Raw genomic sequence first — 5,629 nt, forward strand, 5'->3', positions numbered from 1 at the left:
TAATTATTTACTGCTACTTGCAATCTCCACGAGCTGTGTTTTCCAGCAAAGCAGAGACTTACATACATGGGTAAAGGTGGGAATGAGGAAGAGAGGCTGTAGCTAAGCAGAGTGGATTTAAGGAAAACCTAGCCTGCAAGGCAGTAAGAGAAGCCAACTGCAGGAAACACCCCCGATTACAGGAATCAAGACTGCACCTTCTCAAGGGAAGTCAGAGTAGACTTCTAGAAGCTGATGATGGACTCAAGCCAGAAGAAAGATTGGCCACATGCCAGCACTCATCAAGCAGACTGGTTATTAGCTGGAGGGAAATATCAAGAGGCTGTATCCCATCACAAAAAGGCTGCAGCATGTCTTTGTGAAGCCATGAAGCTGACATGGCCTGATCAGTCTCTTTGTCCCTGGAATTGCGGAGGGACAGCCACATGGAAGAGCAAGAGGTGGGAGAGGGCGAAGCACGAGGGGCAACTGAAGGCCTCAGAGAGCACCAACGAGGACACAGCTGCTCATCTCTAGGCATCTCACAAACCCTCTGTGGAGGACACGGAGGGCCAGAATCCACTTCTTGCTCAGAATTACAGCCCTTCTACAGAGAAACACCTCCCTGAATCCAGGGTGTTTTTGACTGGGATCCAGACACTGCTAGATTTACTCCAGCAAAAGTGTGAGCCAATGGAGCCATGTATTGGAAACAAATCCCCAAAAGATAACAAAACTATTATAGAGGAGCAGGCAACCAAAATTGCAGATTTGAAGAGATGCAGAATTCCTTGTGGCTGAGAATGACAGATTAAGGAAAGAAAATAAACTAAGGTCCAAAAAGGCCAGACTTCTCAAAAGTTCAATCAAAAAGAAGCTAAATGTGGATGCTGATTTTGTAGAAAAATCAGAGTTGCGGAGTTTGCCACCATTCAGAAAACGCTGCAGCCACTTTGTCCTGGCAGAAGTTTGCAGCAAATACCAGGAAAGACAAGGATATTCCAACATCCAAACTTCTTCCCTTGGATTTTTCATCTCCGGAACTTCCACTTTTGGAGCTCTCTGAGGACATTCTGAAAGGATTTATGAGTAGTTAAAATGCAAGGTCAGCAGAGAGGCCAGAAGAGCAAATAATTGAGTAACACAGTTAATACAGAAAAGAAGAAAAGGAAGGGAAAAATACATACAAGGGCGGTCCCGGAATTATCATCTGGCTTCTGAGCAAGAGATGTAGGTCCAGACTTGGGAACAGTCACTGTGAAGTGTGTGGATCTGATTCACCAACATAGCTAATGATTTCAACTTGTCAGACACCACTTGGGCACTGGCTTTCTTCTGGTACAAAAACCAAATGGCTACCTGGAATAATATTTTCAAGCAACAATTATGTTTTGTATCATTAAGATTTAAATGTATAAAAGTATGTTATGTGTAATTAATCTATAATATCATAAATGATAATGTAAAACCTAAATAATACAATGGCCTGAGGGCCTGCCATGTATCTGAAACATGCTCATCATGCATTGACTATATGCATTTTGTTATGCGCGTTTTGCTTAAAGGTGTGCAAGCTGCACATCTTTCTACATGAAACTAAATGTGCCGCACTAGCACAACTCATAATGATAACTTCAAGACTATCAGGAGAAATATGTAAATTTCCATTTTATGAAGAAAGAAACCAAATTGTTAGTTATGGTTTTAAAAAATATTACCTGTTTACATAATTAATTAGGGTATATTTTAAGGTCTGTTTGTTATATAATGCATCATTTAAAAATACCAAGGAAGTATCCTTCATTGTTAATAATACATGTGTGGAAGTAATGCTAGCTGGCAGTATTTGATTTAAGAAATCAATAAAGTAATTGTTTTTAAAAAAAGAAAAAATCATTTTAAAGAACTAAAAATATAATTGTCTTATAATGCAGGCAGACATGATTGTTGCCTTAATATATTGTAAAAGTTACTAACGTTTTGCTAAATTGCTTCCTTGTGTATTGCTTACACCACTTGTCATATATTGGTAAAAGCCATGTTCCTTTTGGTAGATAAGAGACAGTTTTGTTTTAAAAAGTATGTTCTTATTAAAATAGACAATAATCTTTGTACCACATATTGTATTAAAAATATTTATAGTTCTGTATGTGTACCTTAGAAATACTAAAGGTATTAGTAAACTAATTCTGGGTCTTGGCCTTAGTAAATTCTGTATTTTCTCCCTAATAGTAATTTGGACCGGTTCACAGGAGGAGGGGACTCTTTTTGGGGTGAGAGGGACTCTTAAGTAGTATTTGCTTTATATGCCTTTCTGACAAAATTAAGCTTGCTTCACAGAAATATTGCCTTTTTAAAATTAATTCAGTCACTACGTTTCTTAGCTGAAGTCTACTTACAGACTGGATTTGTTTGCTCTTATTGGCTTCTTCTGTTTGTAAGCTTTATAACAATTTGTCAAAGTTTTAATATTTTTGGTTGCTAACTACAAAATACAAAGGGTTAGACTTGATGATGAACTTTACATAAACTTAAGAGCCAATTTTTCTAAATTGCTAAATCAACATTTAGCAAGAATGGGTTTTTATGATACTGACTGGGGTTGGGGATTTAGCTCAGCGGCATAAGCATCTGCCTTGCAAGCAGGTGGTCGTGAGTTCAATCCCAGGTACCGATGAAAAGAGAAAAAAAAAAAACTGTGTTCACAATTTTATGATACTGACTAATTGTCTGTCACATACTCTCCAGTGTGGGACATGATCTGACTAACCGTCACTGAGGAAAGCTACCTCAGCACTAAGCCACATGTTAATGGACAATACCTTCAGAACAGAAGGAAATGCACTCACACAAGCGAAGCAGGAGTTGTGAACATCAAAGAACTAACAGCATGTCAACCCTACCAAAATAAATAAAGCTGAAGAAGTTATAAAAGAGGATTCTCAAGGGTAATTGCCTCAAAGCAAAAAGCCATTGAGGTAGGTATAATGATCAGACATCTTCTAAACTTGGCTTTCTTTTTTATTTAACTTTACAACCTTTAGTGATACTTTTTCAAGTTCAAACATCTGGCTTTCTCTTGTGTATGTTTCAGCTACTTGTGATGGAACATGTATGCCAATTCAGTGTTTGACAGTCAGGTGATGTGGCATCTCAAGGCCCTCAAGATTAAGGACTGTAATAAAGCAAGGGGGAATTATAACCAACACTGCAAAATGGAACTTTAAAAGTTTGATTTTTTTAAGACATAAATAATTTTTCCAAACTTCCTCTTTCTGAGCTCATAGCCAACGATTCCTTCTTTCTTCAGCCCAAAAGAAGTAACAATGTACATGCTGGCTCGGTAACCTGGAGCCAGTTCTTTTCCACAAGAAAGAGAAAGATGAGCTGCAGGTGGCTAAAAATGATAAAAAGCAGAAATGAAGATCCACATTTTCTCTTTGTGCTCCTACTCCCTTTTTCCTTACTATAAGGGACCCTCACGCACTTGTATAAAGGGAAATCATGATGTGAGGCAAACAGGCCCTTCCATCTCCTTGGAGCTAGCTTTGAATAGATCATTTTGTTTTGTCTTCCTTTTTACTAAAGTGAAGATAAATTTTTAAAACTTGATAAATAAAAATCTGGGAGCCACATAATAATATCAAAGTAAATTTTGGAACAAATAAAAACTCTTAAATGTGTATGTAATCAATAAAGTTTAAAAATGCATGAATTAAAAACTGACAAGACTAAAATGCAATCCACAATCATGTTTCTAGATTTCAATATGGCTTTCTCAAAATTGTCACAACTAGACAGTAAATCAGCAAAGATTCAGAAGACTTGGGAACACCATTAACCAGTTTAACCTAATTGGTTTCACAGAACACTATACTCAGTACAGACAGACTACATGTTATTTCCAAAAACATAAAAATCATTCACTGTCATGGGTCAAATATTGGACCATAAAAAAAGGCTCGATAAATACAAAAGGGCTTAGATAATTAAAAGTAGGTTATTTGACCACAAAATTATTAACCTATATATCAGTAACAGAAAGATGCCTGAAAAATCTGAAAATATTTAGAAATTAAACCACATTGTCCAAGGAAAAAATAACAAGGAAAGTTACAATATTTTGAACTGAATGAAATACCACACATCAAATTTGTGAGATGCAGCTAGGGCTGTTGTTGAAGGGAAATGTATAGCATTAAAACTACTAAATGTGAATACAAATTTCCATTCATCATCACTATATTTTACAAAAAACAAGCAGGTTATGATTTGTATCCAGATGGGGTTTCTGCGAAGTGATTAGATCATGGGGACATCATACACATCAGAGGACTAGTCCACTGAGGAGTTTATAGCTAAGTGCTGAGAGGTGAAACTTAGTTGAAAGAGATGGGCCCAATCCAGGGAGCTGAGGCCACACGAGGTGTGTTCCAGTGTGCCTGCACTGGCTGGAGGAGAGCTTTAGATCATCGATCCCAGAAGTTAGGTGCCCTCCCAGCTTCCCAAAACACTGGATGAGGCTCGGGAAGTTCTGAGGGCCTAACTGGACCATGCCTAGTGACCTTCTTTCAATCCAGGAAGCTGAAGGCACATGAGATGTGTTCCAGTGCACTTCTGTCCTCTCAGGGAGAGCTTTGGACCATCGCTCCAGTGGTAAGGAGGCCGCCCAGCTTCCTGAACCAACAGAGGAGGCACAGGAGGGACTGTGGGCCTGGCTAGTCCATGCTCAGCAACCTCCATTCAGTCCCAGGAGCTGAGGGTATACCAGGTGATTTCCAACCCGCCCAGGGGAAGCTTTTAAACATTGCATGAAACCCAGAAATATAGGAAAATGACAAGACAAAAGACCAAAATGTAATCACAAACCTCCAGCCCATCCCAAGAAAGCCTAGGAGCCATGTACATAGAAGAAAATACAAGCCATACACCTGAAATGCCAGAAATGATATCAACTGCAATAAAGAAACAACTTTGGGAAGCTATAAAATAGAACTCCAAATAGAAATAATCTCCAATGTAAAAGAAGAAATGATAACAGTACTGAAAGAAACACTGAACACATCTAAAGAAGACACAGTTAAAAATTTAGAAGAACAATGCCAAAAGATGGAAACTCTGAATGAAGACTTTAAGAAACACACAGAATGCATGAAGCAGATTCAAAGAGATACGCAGGAAACCAAAGATTCCATTGAAAGTTGGTAAAACCACCTCAACAAAAGTGAAGATAGAATTTCAGACCTTGAACACAACAATGAAGCTACTGAACAGGAAAGGAAAGATCTTTTAAAAATAACAAGGAATCAGGAAATAACAATTCAACAGCTGCAAGGTGATGCAAAGAAAAAAACATAAGATTGATAGGGATAAATGAAAAAGAAGGGGACAACACAAATGATATCAAGAGGCTATTTATAGAAGCAATAGCTGAAATTTTTCCAAACATAAGAATGGAATTAGTGAAGCATATAAAACTCCAAATATCCATAACCAAAATAAAACTATACCCAGACATATAATAATCACGATCCCAGAAATCCAACATAAGAAAAGAATATTAAAAGCTGTTAGAGAGAAAAGACAGATCACCTATAGAGGAAAACCTATCAGAATCACAGCAGACTTCTCAACACATCAGTGAAGTCAA

The 5,629-nt window shown here is 37.8% G+C and overlaps 1 pseudogene; it reads left to right on the forward strand.

Moving 5' to 3' along the window:
* The first annotated feature begins 237 nt into the window (after nt 1–237).
* On the forward strand, nt 238–1,076 carry LOC100719581 (nuclear receptor-binding factor 2-like; annotated as a pseudogene).
* The last annotated feature ends 4,553 nt before the right edge of the window (nt 1,077–5,629 follow it).

Source organism: Cavia porcellus, unplaced genomic scaffold, assembly GCF_034190915.1.
Source record: "Cavia porcellus strain 051 isolate PalLab524CR breed Dunkin Hartley unplaced genomic scaffold, mCavPor4.1 scaffold_3, whole genome shotgun sequence".
Taxonomy (NCBI): Eukaryota; Metazoa; Chordata; class Mammalia; order Rodentia; family Caviidae; genus Cavia; species Cavia porcellus.